Below are 18,200 nucleotides of genomic sequence, written 5' to 3' on the forward strand. Positions count from 1 at the left end.
GGGGGCTGACAGCTGTGCGAGTCGACAACCAAACAAACGGTCTCCCTGGCAACAGCCGCGGGGGGCGTTCCGCCGCAGGCCCGCTTCCGTCCGCCGCCGCCACCGCCACCGCCCTCCAATCTACATCGGTTCGTACTATCAGTACTTTCCACCTTCTACCGCTCTGTATCTCCTGCTGTTATCCTGAAACAATTCCTGGACATTGACCGCCTTAAGATGGCTGGAGTAGAAAGGTTTCGCTGCTGATTGACAATCGCTGGTAAAACCCTTCTCGGTTTACCTCTCCACTCACTCAATAGGCCCTTTTTGCGCGCAGTTTGGTGATAATATTGGCTTTGACGGTAAATGTGAATATCTGGAAGTAATACGTTTCCTCAGCCGAAGTCTCAGATATATTTCCATCGACCTACTTTGTCGAGACTACTATGGTAGTCACTTTCTCTGATCGCCTGGTATCTTTTATTCTGTTGGGCACTTTATACGTTCCATTCTGACGGCCCCAGAAAGCATTACCTTCGTGGTTTCGATCCATTTTTCTCATTGAGATTTCCTCCCTCACCCTTTAAGTTAAACAATTCCTCATCCCTGGCATCTGTAATTTATATGTTTATTTTATTCATTGATACGACTATCATCTTTTAACTTACTCTCCAAAGAAACGCACCCACCTGTACTCAAAGCCAACCTCTCAAATTTGCAAACTCACAAGGCCCCACTGCTCCTATAATCTGTTACTGAAAAGGCCATTTCCAATTGTTTTGCTTTACTCTCACAATCCACATCAATATACCAAAATTGGTCCCAGGTGTTTCTCTTTTCACAGATGCTGCCAGACCTGCTGAGTGGGATTTTCTGTTTTTATCGCTATGTCATCTGCCAATTATCTGCCTGTTCCATCAGCCAGTGTATTATTATCCTGCTTATGTTTGAGTACACATCCAAATATTGTGGGAAATTGTGCACTATATACCCAAATACAAAGCATCTATATCTTATATATAAATATATATAAAATGCAGCATTGCTAGTTCTGACCACATGGAAACTCTGCTGTGCATTTCTCTTTAGTCTGAAAAATAAACTTTTGCCACTACTTGAAATACAAAACAAAAATACAGATGCTAGAAATCATAAAATAAAAACAGAGAATGCTGGAAATTTCAACAGTTGAGCACAGGAACGGACCCTTCGGCCTATGATGTTGTGATCAACTAATTAAGCTAATGATGCCTAATTACACTAATTCCTGCTCATGGTCCATATCCCTCCATTCTCTGCATATTCATGTACCTATCTAAGAGCCTCTTAAATGTCTCTATCATATCTGCTTCCACCGCTACCCTTAGTAGCACATTCCAGGCACCCACCACTCTCTGTGTAAAAAAAAACTTGCCCTGTACATCTTGTTTGAACTTTCCCCCTCCACCTTAAATGCATGCCCTCTAGTATTAGACATTTTGACCCTGTGAGAAAGATACCAGCTGTCTATCTATGCCTCTCATAATTTTATAAACTTCTATCAGGTCTCCCCTCAACCTCCACCGCTCTGGACAAAACAACCCTAGTTTGTCCAACCTTTCCTTAAAACACCTGCCCTCTAATCCAGGCAGCAGCCTGGTAGCCCTCTTCCGCACCCTCTCCAAAGCCTCCACATCCTTCCTAGAATGGGGTGACCAGAACTGAATGAAATATTCCAGATGCAGCCTAACCAGAGTTTTATAAAGCTGCAGTATAAGTTCTTGACTCTTGAATTTAATGCCTTGACTAATAAACCTAATAATAATTGGCATGCCATACCAATGCCCTGTACCTGGTGTGCAAAGTTTATCTGACCACAAATTGAACAAATTAGGTGAAGGTAAGTAATTGAAGACTGCCTAAATATCTTTTATTTCTCCTCCTTATTAAAGAAGTCCCCTAAAACCTAGATAGATACTTGTCCACACTTTTGGTCATTTGCTCTAACATCTCTTTATGAAGCTCAGCATAATTTTTGATAATGTGTCAATTAAAGGCACAGTTTAAATGGAAGCTGGTGATGTTGCTGTTAATTTTCAAGGATGAAAAGTATGATGTTGTTCTTGATACCCAAAGTGAAAAAGGGAGCGCAGCTGGTGATAGGTCACCTGTACTGATCTGCAGTTCCATTAATGAGTGGCATGTAATGTGAGTGCAATATTCTGCCATATGGCTTTGCAAGACTTAGCAATGTAGCTCTCTTTTCTGTTTTCTATAACCAGGAGGAGTGTGTGCAGCCCAGATTCAATAACATTGTGTGCTATTCTTCTACTTGCGTGTACCCATTTTCAGCTTCCACCAGATCCAGGGTTAAACATTTTTTACACATGGGAGAGAAGGTCACTTTGGCAATGTGGAATAGACAGCCAACTGTAAACTCAATGATCATTATCCATTATCTGTAATTTTCCTTGAGAATTTACTTTTAAAATTGCACTATAATTTTTAAGTGTCCCAATGCATTATTCCTATTTTATGTGGAATTTGGATCAGTGACTTTTTTTGTGTGGAGAAGCAAATGAACTGAGACACAACATTCTGGAGGACTAAACAGTCCTGAGTAATGGCAAGTGCAATTTATGGTTCACCGGTGCACATCAAGATGAACTGACAATGTGGAACTTTGAAGCCATTATCCAGCAATAGTGTTCATGTATGTAGTTATCACTCCATCAGCACACAGCAGAAGATTTAAAAACACTGAAGCATCACTCATATTTCTCAATGAAACTGAGTGATTGAACCTTTTGATTTTACAGTTATTAGTCTTCCAAATTAGAGATCCAATTGATGTAAAATTAAAATCTGACCTGAGCCTGACCTACTTCTAACTTTTACTTTACCTGACCTGACCACAATCACCGCTATAGTTTAGGAAACACAAGATGCACATGGTAATAGCAGATCATGTTGAGCTGGACAAAATACTGAGCCTGGCTGGCACAGCATATCCCAAGTCAACTGATCCTGAATGGTTTATCAGAATATATATCCAACCCAACACTAATCTGACATATATGGCTAGAAGGGCTTAGATGATTAGTAGCATTTGAAATTGTGTTGTAGGAAAAGTTACCACATACTATGAAAAAAGATCCAAATGGTAGGCCCCACCCACCCGGGTCATTCTCTCTTCTCTCCTCTTCCATCGGGTAGAAGATACAGGAGCCTGAGGGCACGTACCACCAGACTTAAGGACAGCTTCTACCCCACTGTGGTAAGACTATTGAATGGTTCCCTTATACGATGAGATGGACTATGACCTCACGATCTACCTTGTTGTGACCTTGCACCTTATTGCACTGCACTTTCTCTGTAGCTGTGACACTTTACTCTGTACTGTTATTGTTCTTACCTGTACTACATCAATGCACTCTGTTCTAACCCAATGTAACAGCACTGTGTAATGAATTGACCTGTATGATTGGTATGCAAGACAAGTTTTTCACTGTACCTCAGTGCAAGTGACAATAATAAACCAATACCAATACGTCCTCCCTGACTACGTCTTATTACAGAATGCTCTAGAGATTTGGACATTGACAAGTGTTACTGAATAGTATATAACAGAGATATTTAAAACGTCCTTAGCCACAGGTGAGGTGCCAGAGGACTGGAGGATAGCTAACGTTGTTCCGTTGTTCAAGAAATGCTCTAAGAATAAGCCAGGAAATTATAGAATCAATCAGAATCATGTTTATTATCACTGACATATGTTGTGAAATTTGTTGTTTTGCAGCAGCAGTACAGTGCAAGACATAAAAGACATAAAAATTACTGTAAGTTACAAAAAGATAAATAGCACAAAAGAGGAACAACAAGGTAATGTTCATGGGTTCATGGACCGTTCAGAAATATGATGGCAGAGGGGAAGAAGCTGTTCCTGAAACGTTGAATATGGGTCTTCAGGCTCCTGTACCTCCTCCCCAATGGTAGTAATGAGAAGAGGGCATGTCCCAGGTGGTGAGGGTCCTTAATGATGGATGTCGCTTTTTTGAGGCTGGTGAGCCTGATGTCAGTCTTGGGTAAATTATTGGAAGGTATTCTAAGGGACAGGATATATAAGTATTTGGATAGCTGGGGCCTGATTAGGGATAGTCAACATGGCTTTGTGCGTGGTAGGCCATGTCTAACCAATCTTATAGAATATTTCAAGGAGGTTACCAAGAAGGTCGATGAGGGAAAGGCAGTGGACGTTGTCTACAGGGACTGCAGCAAGGCCTTTGATAAAGTCCCACATGGGAGGCTGCTCCAGAAGGTTAACTTGCTTGGCATTCAGGATGAAGTAGCCAATTGGATTCAACATCGGCTTAGTGGGAGAAGCCAGAGAGTGGTAGTAGATGGTTGTCCCTCTGACTGAAGGCCTGTGACCAGTGGTGTGCTGCAGGGATCGGTGATGGGTCTGTTGTTGTTTATCATCAATATTAATGATTTAGATGATAATGTGTTAAATTGGATCAGCAAACTTGCAGATGATACTAAGTCTGTGGGTGTAGTGGACAGCAAGGAAGGCTATCAAAGCTTGCAGCATGATCTTGATCAGCTAGGAAAATGGGCAAAAAAAATGGCAGATGGAATTTAATGCAGAAAAATGTGAGGCGATGCACCTTGGGAGGACAAATCAGGGTAAGACTTACACGGTGAATGGTAGGGCTTTGACGTGTGTGGTACAACACAGGGACCTGGGAATACAGATCCTTAGTTCCTTGAAATTGACATCACAGGTGGATATGGTCGTAAAGAGAGCTTTTGGCAATTTGGCCTTCATAAACCAGGGCAATGAATACAGGAGTTGGGATGTTATGTTGAAGTTGTACAAGATGTTGGTGGGGCCAAATTTGGAGTATTTTGTGCAGTTCTGGTTACCTACCTACAGGAAAGATATGAATAAGCTTGAAAGAGTGCAGAGAAAATTTAAAAGGATGTTGCCGGGACTTGAGGACCTGAGTTATAGGGAAATGTTAAGTATGCCCTGGAGCACAGGAGAATAAGGGGAGATCTTATAGAAGTATACAAAATTATGAGGGATATAAATAGGTGAAAAACCCTGCATGCATTCACCCTAAGGTTGGGTGAGACTAGAACTAGAGGACATAGGTTTAGGTGAAAGGTGAAATATTTCAGGGGAATCTGAGGGGAAACTTCTTCACTCTGAGGGTGGTGCGATTGTGGAACAAGCTGCCAGCAGAAGTGGTAGATGCCAGTTCAATTGTAACATTTAAGAGGAGTTTAGATAGGTACATGGATGGGAGGGGTTTAGGGGGATATGGTCCGGGTGCGGGTAGATGGGACTAAACAGGAGATCAGTTCGGTATGGACAGGCCGAAGGGCCTGTTTCTGTGCTGTAGTAGTCTATGACTCTAACCGTGGCAAGAACAATATACTTTAGCCATTTGCACTAATTTTAGAAGAAAACGTTCCTCCAGAAGTCTGATCAAGACATATACATACGTTTCACATTGTATATTTACTTCATTTGCAATTTTGTGTACAGTTTTGGTTGCCCTGTTATAGAAAAGACATAATTAAACTGGAGAAAGCGCAGTGAGGATTTACAAGGATGCTGCCAGGACTCAAAGGCCTGAGTTATAGGGAGAGGTTGCGCAGGCTAGAACTTTATTCCTTGGAGCATAGGAGATCGAGAGTGACCTTATAGAGGTGTTTAAAAACATGAGGGGCATAGGTAGGGTGAACACACATTGTCTTTTTCCCAGGAAAGGGGAATTTAAAACTAGAGGCCATAGGTTTAAGGTGAGAGGTGAAAGATTTAAAAAGGACTTGATGGGCAACTTTTTCACGCAGAGGTTATATGGAATAAGCTACCAGAAAAAGTGGTTGAGGCAGGTACAGTAACAACTTTCAAAAAATATTTGGATAAGTACATCGATATGAGGGGTTTAAAGGGATATGGGCCAAATGCAGGCAAATGGGACTAGTTTGGTGGGCATCATGGTCGGCATGGACAAGTTGGGCCGAAGGGCCTGTTTCCATGCTGATTTACCTTATGACTCTAATTGTCTAGAATAAAATATAGCAGCCTTTCACTTTCACCAAGGTTTGGAATACTGGCATAAATGTATGATAGATAGTACATCTTAATGCAGCCTCAATGGTTTAGTCCAGCAGTGCTGAGGTATTCTAATTTCATTTGAGTCACTGTTCAGAATGTTGATTTACATAGACAAGATGAGGTGAACTTGGAACAGAGTTTGGCAACAGTAACTCTCAGAAGTGTATATTCCTTTAATCTGGAGATTTTTCTGCATTTTCAGCACAGAGTTAGTCTCAGGCCTCAATCCACTTCATAGCAATAGAAGGTCCAACTCTATCAACCTCTCTGCTCAGAGAGCAGTTCCATTTATTTTCACAAGTTTCCAATGTAAAAATTGAATGAATTTTAAGATACCAAACTGAAATAATCAAAATCAGCAAAATTCTTTTTTAAACATATTGTATCAGATTAAAGTAACAATGGTTACAGCAGTCTCCATTCAACCTTCCAATAAATCATCAGTTGCCATCTGAGCACAAAGGTACTGTCGGTGAATCATACAGTGAAATCAGGGCAGTGATTGCTGTATGCTTCTACTCTTGCTCCTTATTTTTTCAGCAGTGCTAGGAAATCAGAGTTTCAACCAGCCATGGCAAAAACACCATTAGCAGTGAACAAAACAAGATTATTCAGATTCAGCTCAAATATTTCAATGACAAGTTTGATAGCCAAAATGTTTGAACCATATGTACCATCTTTCAGACCCATAAAAGCCAGAAGCTTTTATCTTAGTTCAAAGTCTTGCTTGACATAGAGTACACAGAAAACTAACTGGGCAGTGCCATGATTGTTGTGTGAATAAGCCAACTTTAAAAGAATCTTACTGCTCCTCTTTCAAAAAATGTAATGCAGTCAGAGTCCCATAATTGATGGCTCAGTGGTAGGTCTCAGATTTTTCAGGGAATATTTTTTCTAACTTTTAGTTTATTGTTCACCAGTAAGTTATCTACAACAATCACAATAATCATTTCACCAAATTAAGAATTATTTTTTTCAAGCAGTTTTGTACCTGGTCAAATTTTGAAGGTAAGGGAAATTCTTTCATTGATTCATTGTTATACAATGTGGAAACAGGCCCTTCAGCCCAATTTGTCCATGCTGACCATGATGCCTATCTATGGTAAACATGGTAGTGTAGTGGTTAGCGTAACACTTTACAGCGCCGCTGTCTGTAAGGAGTTTGTACATTCTCCCCGTGTCTGCGTGGGTTTCCTCTGGGTGCTCTGGTTTCCTCCCACATTCCAAAGACGTACAGATTAGGAAGTTGTGGGCATGCTATGTTGGCGCTGGAAGCGTGGCGACACTTGCGGGCTGCCCCCAGAACACTCGCAAAAGATTCATTTCACTATGTGTTTCGATGTACATGAGACTAATAAAGATATTTTATTTGCCTGCATTTGGCCCATATCCCACTAAGGCTTTCCTATCCACATATCTGTCCAAATGACTTTTAAACTCTGTAATTGTACCTGCCTCTAGCACCTCCTTTGGCAGCTTATTCCACATACCCACTACTCTACCTATGCCCCTGATGATTTTATAAACTTCTATGAAGTCACCCCAGAGCCTCCTATGCTCCAGGGAAGATGGTCGCAGCCTATCCAATCTCTCCTTATAACTCAAGCCCTTCAGTCCAGGCAACATTCCTGTGCACTTTTTCTGCACCCTCTCTAGCTTAATCACACTCTTCCTTTAGCATGGCAATTAGAACTGCACACAATACTCCAAGTGCAGCCTAACCAACAACTTGTACAACTGTAACATGATATCCCAACTCCCATACTCAATGCTCAGCCGATGAAGGCAAGCATACCAAATGCCTTCTTCACCGATGTTACCACTTTCAGGTAACTGTCTACTTATATCCGAAGTCTCATTGCCTGAGTTAAATTCCATCAGCCATTACCTTATCCACCTTCCCCGTTGATCTAGATCCTGTCTTAACCTTAGACAACCTTCTTCACTGTCCACTATGCCACCAATTTTGGTGTCATCTGCAAACTTACTAATCATGCCACCGACATTCTCTTCCAAATCATTAATGTATATGATGAAGAATAAAGGACCCAGCACTGATCCTTGCGACACACCACTGGTTACAGGTCTCCAATATGGAAAGCAACCCTCCTTTACCAACCTCTGCTTCCTACCACCAAGCCAATTTTGTAGCCAATTTTCCAGCTCAACCTGGTTCCTGTGTATTCTAACCTTCTGGACCATGCAGGACCTTGTCAAAGGTCTCGCTAAAGTCCATGTAGACAAATGAACTGTGTTTTGCTGATTGAGAGTGGATTTTCGTGGAGAAACTCCATGCATGCTTTTCTTTGAACTGATTGGAAATGTTTGGTCAAATTAAAATTACACATCTGCAAAATGCTTCATCAAATTATCCCTTTATTCTTAGCAAAGAAGCACATGTATAAAAAGTAAAGCAGTTTCTTATTGCTTTTCACAACATCAGACTGAATTTTCCATTCATTGTGTATTTCTGTTCAATTTTAAACCTGGATCTTAAATTTAAGTCCATCACTGTTACTTGTTCTGACGTATCTATCAAATTACCAAATCATCAAAAACAAAAAAAAACTGCACATACTGGAAATCTGAGAAACAAAAAAGGGTATCTGCAAAGATCCTTGCTGAGGAATTTTCATATAAAGGTGGGGTACGGTGGTATAAAGGTCAATATTAATATTCTAGTAACCCAGAGAATCTTTGGTATTGGTTTATTATTGTCACTTGTACCGAGGTACAGTGAAAAACTTGTCTTGCATACCGTTTGTACAGATCAATTCAGTACACAGTGCATTGAGGTAGTACAGAGTGCATTGAGGCACTACAGGGTAAAAACAATAACAGAATACAGAGTAAAGTGTCACAGCTACAGGAAAATGCATTGCAGATGAAAACAACACTTAAATGTACGCAGGAAACACTCAGCATGTCAGGCAGCATGTGGGGAATGAAAAACAGAGCCACCATCGAAGACCCTTCATCAGAACACATGCAAAATGCCTCTTCAAATGAAGAGTCCATGAAGGTTCTGATGGAGGGTCCTCAATCTGAATCATTGATTCTGTGATTCATCTGATTCATTGATACATTTAAGTGATGCCTTTCACAATCTCGGGATGTCTCAAAGCACTTTACCACCAATGCCTTACTTTCATGCCCTATCACAAGTAAGTAAAGAAATTAGATCTTTTTCTTATTGAAATATATAAGATCCTTAGGGGTCATGACAGGGTAAATGTCAAGAGATTTCCACTTATGGAAGAATCTCAAATGAGCTGGCTTAGTTGCAAGATTAGGAGATAGCCATTTAAAACAGAGGCTTGTGAACCTCTGGAATTCTCTGTCTCAGAGGGCTGTGGAGGCGAGATCTTTGCATGTATTTATAGAAGAAGGGGATAGTCTTTTGAAAGATAAGGGAGTTGAGTTATGGGGAACTGGTAGAGAAGAGGAGGTGAGGCCATGATCATATTGAATGGTGAGGCAGGCTTGAGGGGCTGAGTGGCCTATTCCTGCTCCTATTTTCTTATGTTCTAGTTGTTCTAATACAAGTTATGTGGCAGTTAATTTGCACCTAATGAGCTCCCACAAACTGCAGTGCAAAAATGGCCAGATGATCTGTTTTCTTTCTTCCTTATTCTCTCCCTTTCCTCTTGCCCCTCTCTTTTCCACAACCCTTTCCCCCTCTTGTCCCTTCTGTCCCTCTCTGCCCTTCCTTCCCTTCCCATTTTCCTTTGGACCATTGAAATTCTATTATGGTGTAGCAGTGTGATTAAAACTGTACTTAATTGTAATATGCTTCAATAGATCAGCTACCCTACTTTTGAGTATTAATTCGAGATTAAACTTTTTAGTTTAATATCTCATCTAAGAGGCAACACCTTTGACGGTGTAGCACTCCCTTGGTACTGAATTGGAGTGGAAACCTAACATTTTCTGCTCAAGCCTGGGACTTCCACACAGAGCTGGAATCAGAGGTTACAGTACTATCAACAAAGCCATTCCTGTGCCATTATGGCTGATTTTTAACCACATTCAGTAAAGAATGTAACACTATCCTCTTAAGGAAAACCAAAAGCAAAATATTATTGATGCTGGACATCTGAAATAAAAACAGAAAATGCTGGAAATACTGAGAGATCAGGCAGCAACTGGGGTTTCTCTCTCCACAGAAGCTCCCTGACCTTGAATGAAGCTTCTGGGGAATAATCTATTTTTGACAAAGACCGCTTTGGACAGATGGGATTGAAACCATCATTCTGGAAAGGAAGGAAGAGGACAGAGTGGATTCAGATTAGGAGGTTGAGGAGACAAAGAGGGATAGCATATTGTGATCACAATGGTATAGGATATTACAAGTGACTTTGTCAATTTTGGAAATACCATTTTCTGAAGCTATTCAATTTTGTTAGATGATGTCAGGCAAGTCTCCAAGAATATGGAACTTCTGATCTGCTGACTTCCACTGTGACATGACCAACCATCACTCTGATGTCTTGAGGAAAGAAAGGCAGGGAGAAAGTTGCTTAAGTAAGTAAATTTGTATCTTTAATACAATGTGAAAACAATAAAAAAATCAACTCATGTATCAAAAGTCTTGTGCAGTCAGACCATGGGAATGCAGGCTGTTATTGTAGCTACAAATGATTTTCTTTTTGAGAAGAAAAGAAAACCTTTTTGAATGAGAGATTGGGCTTTTGTGGCAGTCTTAAAGAAGAAATGTAATATTAATACATTTCTATGTTTCTATGCCATTTAATTTTTTGTAATGCAATCACACAAGACTGCTGATTTAAACAGAGTTCAGTCATGACATTCTCTATGTACAAACACTTTGTATCTAGTTACTTTTTACCTTTAGAAAAATGACATGATTGTTCTTTGAGCAATATATTAAACATATTTTTGGTTCATTAGATATTTAATAATCGTGAAACATGATGAATGTCAATATTTATATACATATTACTGGCAATTATATGGAGTGTCATAATATTGAATTAAGTATGTTAAATAATAGGTGCTGAAAATAATTTTTTTGGCAACAGTCTGTTCACCCTCAAACAGCATGACATTCAATACTCTCACCCCATTATCATTTGCTCGCTGAATCAAAACATGTACACAAACAATTGCAATTTATTAATTTCAGAAATAACCAAGTTTATTTGCCATTTTAGTTTATTTTGAAACAATAATCCTCACTAACATTACTCATCTTTCCTTTTCAGTTTAGTGAATTTGCGACATGAAGGGAGCAAAGGAACAGGGTTGCCTGGATAGATTAGTGAGAATAATTGGCCCCAAAAATCTAGGTCTTGTAAATTCCATTTATGTTTTGGGATTGTACTTTGAAACAATTTCATTCAATTTAGAACATGCCTTTAAAATCCAATAGCTACTGTGTTATGTGAAGTTCCTTTAGCCTTCTCCCCAAAACCAAGGGAGCATGTTGGTGGGTGGGGTTGGAGGAGGGAGAGACTCCGTGAGCTTCCTTGAAAAATCCCTTTCCTTACCTCTTGAAAGGCTACAGCAAATTTGCAAAATTTATGTAAATTGTGTCTTAGGCCTTGTGAATTCCCTGTATCTTCATTAGAATATGATAATCATTGATGGAAGCACTGAAGCCAAAAAATGTACAACCCATTTGGACTTTGGGAGGAATTAGAAGAGCAGATTTGCTCAGGGTGATCAGCTGCCACTAATGCAGCCCCTATGGAAGCTAGTAACCTGCCCAGAAAATTCCCTTTAGCCCTGAAATGTGGGGTTTACAGTCCAATTCTACTGACCAAGTTGGATAACAGAATTTCACAGCCTATAGGACAGAACACATGGAGGGGAAAATGTGAATACTGTTTTGGGTACTCAGCAAATTTATTCTTTACATCAAGAATAACATCAAAAGCCATCTTTCCATTTTTTTAAATTCCATGATTGACTTTGTTATATCTTGGTAAACACAAGAAGCCCAGTAAAGGGAACACATAGACAATCCTTCTGAAATCGGGTCGTGCTCAGAAATTCATTACCATGCTGCGCTTGCAACAAGATGAGAAGGAAGCTATGAGCCTAACCAATCACTGCACCACAGTCTGAATCCCAGCGCTGCCAGAAATCAAGTAACCCTGTAAACTGGGTCATTGTACCCTCCTCTCAATCCTCCTTACTGCACATACTACACATCACCTTGAACATGCCTCCCTATGGAGTGGAAAACTGTTCAACCTTCATCATCTCACCTCCAGAACCAAGATCACCATAACCTCAGTCTTTGGTTTATAGTTCATAGAGGAAGACACTCCAGGTCTGTCCTTAAGCAGTCACTTGCCTTTCAGTCCAGGTAACTCCGTTCCAGGACTTCCAGGACCAACCAGATACAGCCACTTACCTTGGAAGCATGGTAAGATGGTTGGGCTGCAGGTGAGGCTGAAACAGCGTGGGTTCAAGACCCTCCTCCCCAGCATACTACTAGCTAACGTCCAGGCCATTGAGAACAAAGTTGATGAACTAAGGCAAGACTGACCTACCAAAGAGAACTGAGGGACTGAGGTGTGCTTTGTCTCACCGAAACGTGGCATACACCTGCTTCACCTGACTGCACCATACAACCTGAGGGCTTTGCAATTCACCGAATGGACCATACAGCGTCCTCAGGCAGAGTTAGAGACAGAGGGGTCTGCTTCTTAATAACTCAGTGCTCCGATGTGATGGTCCTGGCAAGTTCCTGCTCAGCCAGCCTGGAATATCTAACAGTGAAGTGCCGCCCATACTACCTGCCATGGTAGTTCACTTCAGCTATCCTGATGGCAGTCTATATCCCACTCCTGACAGATGTGAAGCCTGCACTCAATGAACTCTGTGGTCAACAGCCTTGAAACAGGATACCCTGAGGCCCTCTTCGTCATTCCAGGTGACTTCAACCAGGCCAACTTCAAGAGTGTGTTACCAAAATACTACCAGCACATCTCCTATCCCACCAGGTGCCCTAACACCTTTGACCATTGCTATACAACTATCAAAGATGCCTACTGAGCCATCCCCCACCCCCACTTTGGTAGGTCAGACCACCAGGCTGTGCTCCTTCTCCCTGCATTCCAACAGAAGCTGAAATGGGAGGATACAGTACAGAAAGTTATACAGTGCTGCTTGGGGGAAATAGATGAGCTTCTATGCAACTGCTTTGAATCTGTAGACTGGTCCATGTTCAAAGACTTAGCTGCCAGCCTAGATGAGTATGTCACCTCCATCATGGACTTTATCAGCAAGTGTGTTGAGGACTGTGTACTAAAGAGGACAATCTGGGTGTTCCCATACTGGAAACCATGGATGAAAAGGGAGATCCACTCCGTACTGAAGTCCAAGACTGCAGCATTCAAATCAGGTGACCCTGCCCTTTACAAGAAATTGAGTGAAGACCTTCATAAAGCTATCAGAGATGCCAAGAGACAATATCAGTCCAAAATTGAGTCCCAGACCAGCCGTCAGTTGTGGCAGGGCTGATATGTTATAACGAGCTACAAAACAAAGTTGGGCAGCATTGCCAACAACAGCGCATCCCTTCCCGATGAGCTTAACGCATTCTTTGCACGTTTTGAAGAGAAGGATATTGGTATGTCCCTGCCCACCCCAACAGCCTCCAGTGAACCTGAACCACGGTCACCGTTGAGGACGTAAGATCAGTCTTCTGGAGAGTGGACCTGCAAAAAGCATCTGGCCCGGATGGTGTCCCTGGCTGCATCCTCAGATCCTGTGCAGATCAGCTGGTGGGAGTATTTGCAGATATTTTTAACTTCTCCCTGCTTCAATCTGAGGTTCCCACCTGCTGTAAGAAGACCACTATCATCCCGGTACCTAGAAAAATAAGGTAATGTGCCTTAATGACTACTGCCCAGTGGCTCTGATATCCACCATCATGAAGTGCTTCAAGAGGTTGGTCATGGCATGTATTAACTCCGGCCTCCTAGAAAACCTTGATCTACTGCGATTCGCCTACTGCCAAAACAGGTCAGCATTGACTTCAGGAAGGTGGGGGCAGTGCACATACACCTGTTGACATCAACGATGCTGAGGTCAAGAGGGTTAAGAGCTTCAAGTTCTTAGGAGTGAACTTCACCAATAGCCTGTCCTGGTACAACCACGTAGACGTCATGGCCAAGGAAGCTCATCAGTGCCTCTACTTCCTCAGGAGGCTAAAGAAATTTGGCATGACCCCTTTGACAGTCACCAATTTTTATCGATGCACCATAGAAAGCATCCTATCTGGATGCATCACGGCTTGGTATGGCAACTGTTCTGCCCAGGACCGCAAGAAACTGCAGAAAGTTGTGGATACAACTCAGCACATCATAGAAACCAGCCTCCCCTCCATGGACTCTGTCTATACTTCTCACTGCCTCAGGAAAGCAGCCAGCATAACCAAAGACCCCACCTTCCTGGGACATTCTCTCTTCTCCCATCGGGCAGAAGTTACAAAAGCCTGAAAGCACGTACCACCAGGCTCAAGGACAGCTTCTATCTCACTGTTAAAAGACTATTGAACGGTTCCCTAATACAATAAGATGGACTCTTGTCCTCACAGTCTACCTTGTTATGACCTTGCACCTTATTGTCTATGCGCACTGCACTTTCTCTGTCGCTGTGACACTTCACTCTGCATTCTGTACTGTTTTACCTCAATGCACTGTGTAATGAATTGACCTGTATGAACGGTATGCAAAGACAAGTTTTTCACTTACCAATTTCAATTCCAATTCCAATGTTTACACATGTGAACAATTGGAGGCTGAGCTCTAAGTCGTATTGATTTTTTCACTGAAGCATTTGAGAAGATGGACTTTACACTAAACATAGAAAGGAGAAAGGTACTTCAGCAACCTGTCCCTGCTGGGCAACACCGTCACCCGTCAATTAAGATCCCAGAAAACATGGATCACTTTTCATATCCAGGAGCCACCTCTCAGTGAAGGCAGATGTCAAGGATGAAATTAACTCTTCAGCAAAATGAGGAAAACAGTAATCTTGATCTAATCTTCAAAATGGGCACAAAGCTTATGGTCCACAGAGTAGCGGTGATTTCCAAACTTCACCCCTCCCCTCCTGTATGTTTTGAAGTCCTGGACAAAAATCTACAATGGGCTCAAATCACACCCTCAAAGCACTGGAGAAGTGCTATCAATGCTCTCTCCACAAAATCCTCTAAATCCATTGGCAGGAAAGGCAAAACTAATGTCAGTGTCCAAGCCACATCCCCAGCACAGAGACTCTGATTATGCTCGGCTAGCTCCTCTGTGCATGGTTTACACCATATTCCTGAAACAAGCACTCTACTCAAGCTCTGTAACAGTTCCAGGATGCTCACAAAGTCACCCAAAAACAGTAAAATCCTCACTAATTCATCAGAATCCTTGGCACATGACCATTCAAAATGGAAAAACCTGCAGGACAGCACTGAGCACCTAAAGTCTCTACAACAGACAAGTACTTGCAAGTCACGCGCAAACAGCAGAATGAACCGCATCGCTAACAACACATCTACCCACCCAACTGAGCACTACCTAGCCCACATGCAGCAATGCAGGTCCTGCAATGGGCTCTTCAGCTGCCTCAGTCCCCACAGAAGTGAAGGCAAATTGTTCTTGGCCCTGAGGGACTGTCTACCCAAAAGGAGATAGTGCCACAATAGACCACAGTAGTAATATGAATTTGAAAAAAGCTGAATACTATCAATTGTGGACTCTTTAATAATATTCAATTTGAAACATTTTGCTGTACAAGTCGATGATTCTATTTTCAAATAAGCCAGTAAGTGACAGAAAATAGGCTCCTATTCACTTGGGTTGGGTTTTACTGAGTACTCTTAAACACAGTCACAAGTTCAATGAGGTAAAAGTGATACCTTGAAGGAATAGGGAGACACTCATAGATCTGGTGGTAGACAACCCCAATATTGAAAGTAATTTAATTCATCATTGCTACAATGTTCTTTTCCCTGTCCACCTGGTTATCTCTTCCCAAGACAGCTCAGAATAAAGTGTCTGGTTTCGGGAGTCGGATGATGAAAAAATGTATCATACCGATTGACACCTGGGAATCTCTAGTCAATGAGCACTCAAAGTGAAGGGGTATTGTGGATGGTATTGACAACCTCAAGGCCATGCATCAGCAGCACACAGGGGAGGGGCCCTCCCCTGTCTTCCATCACTTGCTTCAACTGTGGCAGAGTCAGCATCCTCACATTAGCCTTGGTAGCCACCTCAGCACCCACAAAACCAGAGCTACAATATCTGTGGAAGTAAGTCATCCTTGATCCTAAGGGACTGTCTAAGATTAAGAAGAATGTTCATACAATGTGTATTTTTTGTTTTGCATAATTTAAAACACAGGATCTACTTGTTTTAATGTAATTAGATAAAGAATAGTCTATTTTGTGTTCACCTTTGGGCAGAACTACTCATTTTAACTTACTTGTCATTGGCAGCTGGACCCCAACGTTTATGAGACAATGTCCAACACAAAGATCCCTTATAATGAGGGTGTGAAAAGTACTACGACCGTGGGATATATTTTGACTTCCCAGCCGGGTAACTGCAAGATAACAGCCAGCTAACATTAGCCATACAGTATTAGGTGAAAGTTATTGATGTGCAATTTGCTTTTTTACATTTTCATTCGTACTTGTTGGCCTTACAGTTTTTTTTTCAAAGCATCTACATATTTTCTAGCAAGATTATTTTAATTGAAATCATGCAAAAAAATCTCATCAGAAGCTTTGACATTTAAGGGTACAGTTTTGATGTAAACTGCGATTTGCATTAGAGGGCGCTACCATGAGAGATCCTGAGATGGTGAGCAAGAGCGAACCTCGAAGGTTGTATCAATTGAGAAGAGTAAGTTTTAGGTTTTGCGATCTCCTTTGCCGCGTAAAGGACATCATACAATGTTAACGGATAAAGTATTTGAAAGGAATCACTGAGGAAAACCTATCAAATAATTATCTGGAACAAGGTTGGATATAATGAAAGTGCTCAAATTGGTTTACAAATCATGTAATACCCTTATCGACTTTAATGTATAGGTTGTATATTTGACCACCAGACATCTAAACTAGTGCACAAAGATCTCTGACTGATTTGGAAAAATAAAAAATTCGCTGGAGGACGACAATGTGTGTTGATGGCGGTGGGAACGGAATCATCAAGTGTGCATACCCGGCCACTGCCTCTGTCACTAACGTTGAAGTGTTATCTGAGGGGGTTAAATTTACAACTTCCTCTGCTTTGGTTGAGCAAACTCAACAGTCATAAAGTCATCTAAAGACACAAAGACATAATTCTCATTCCCAGAAGAAAGCGTGTTTATTTATCTGAAGCCAACTACGGAAAAGATTAATAAAATGAAGAAGAGTGTGATCGATTGGTAACAAGAGAACAGAACCGCGACCAATACACTGGACAATTAAAATACCCACGATATCAAATGCAATGTACCCTAAAAGGCCTGCGCATTGCATGAAGCTTCCTTGAAATCGTCCCTTATGTGTAAAAAAAACTTCAGTAGAACAATTTTGGAATTTACATTTTCTGAAGCCACAGATTGTTTTGGGTATTTCTGAATTGATTCGGGAGGGTAGTAGACATGCTTAATCTTACTGCAACAGTTCGCAAATACGAACAAAACCTATTTATATGAAATAAAGTGTTACCATACCGTAATATTTATATAGAAATAATATCTATTAATGAATATTGTTACTTACCGTCGCTTTGGAAATAAACGTGTATATTTCATGACAGACCATATAAATATCTAAAAATACGAATGCCATTCTCTTCGCGTGAATATGATTTCTGCTTCATAGAAACTTGATATAAATAACTTCATACTTTAAATACCAATGCGAAAGTTAACGGTGAAAGAAACGTTTGCCTGATACTACGTATTTACTTCTAATATAATCCCACCGCAGCTTCTCATTAGCAATTAAAGCAATTTCTCCTCGTAATGTGTACTTGAATCTGTTGGCCATTCTCTGGTGTGGCCTGAAGCAAAGCATTATATCGGTCGCTCATCTTTGTTGACGGAGATGAACAACTTACATGTTGCAGTAAGTAAAATAGTT

The 18,200-nt window shown here is 41.2% G+C and overlaps 1 long non-coding RNA gene across 1 annotated transcript; it reads left to right on the forward strand.

Annotated features, from left to right (window-relative positions):
- Window positions 1-124: 124 nt before the first annotated feature.
- LOC127573316 (uncharacterized) lies at window positions 125-17,938 on the forward strand. The gene is made up of 3 exons (XR_007956769.1): window positions 125-259; window positions 10,495-10,612; window positions 16,560-17,938. It is a non-coding gene; the product is annotated as an uncharacterized LOC127573316 (long non-coding RNA).
- Window positions 17,939-18,200: the final 262 nt, after the last annotated feature.

The sequence above is a fragment of the Pristis pectinata genome, chromosome 1 (assembly GCF_009764475.1).
Source record: "Pristis pectinata isolate sPriPec2 chromosome 1, sPriPec2.1.pri, whole genome shotgun sequence".
Taxonomy (NCBI): Eukaryota; Metazoa; Chordata; class Chondrichthyes; order Rhinopristiformes; family Pristidae; genus Pristis; species Pristis pectinata.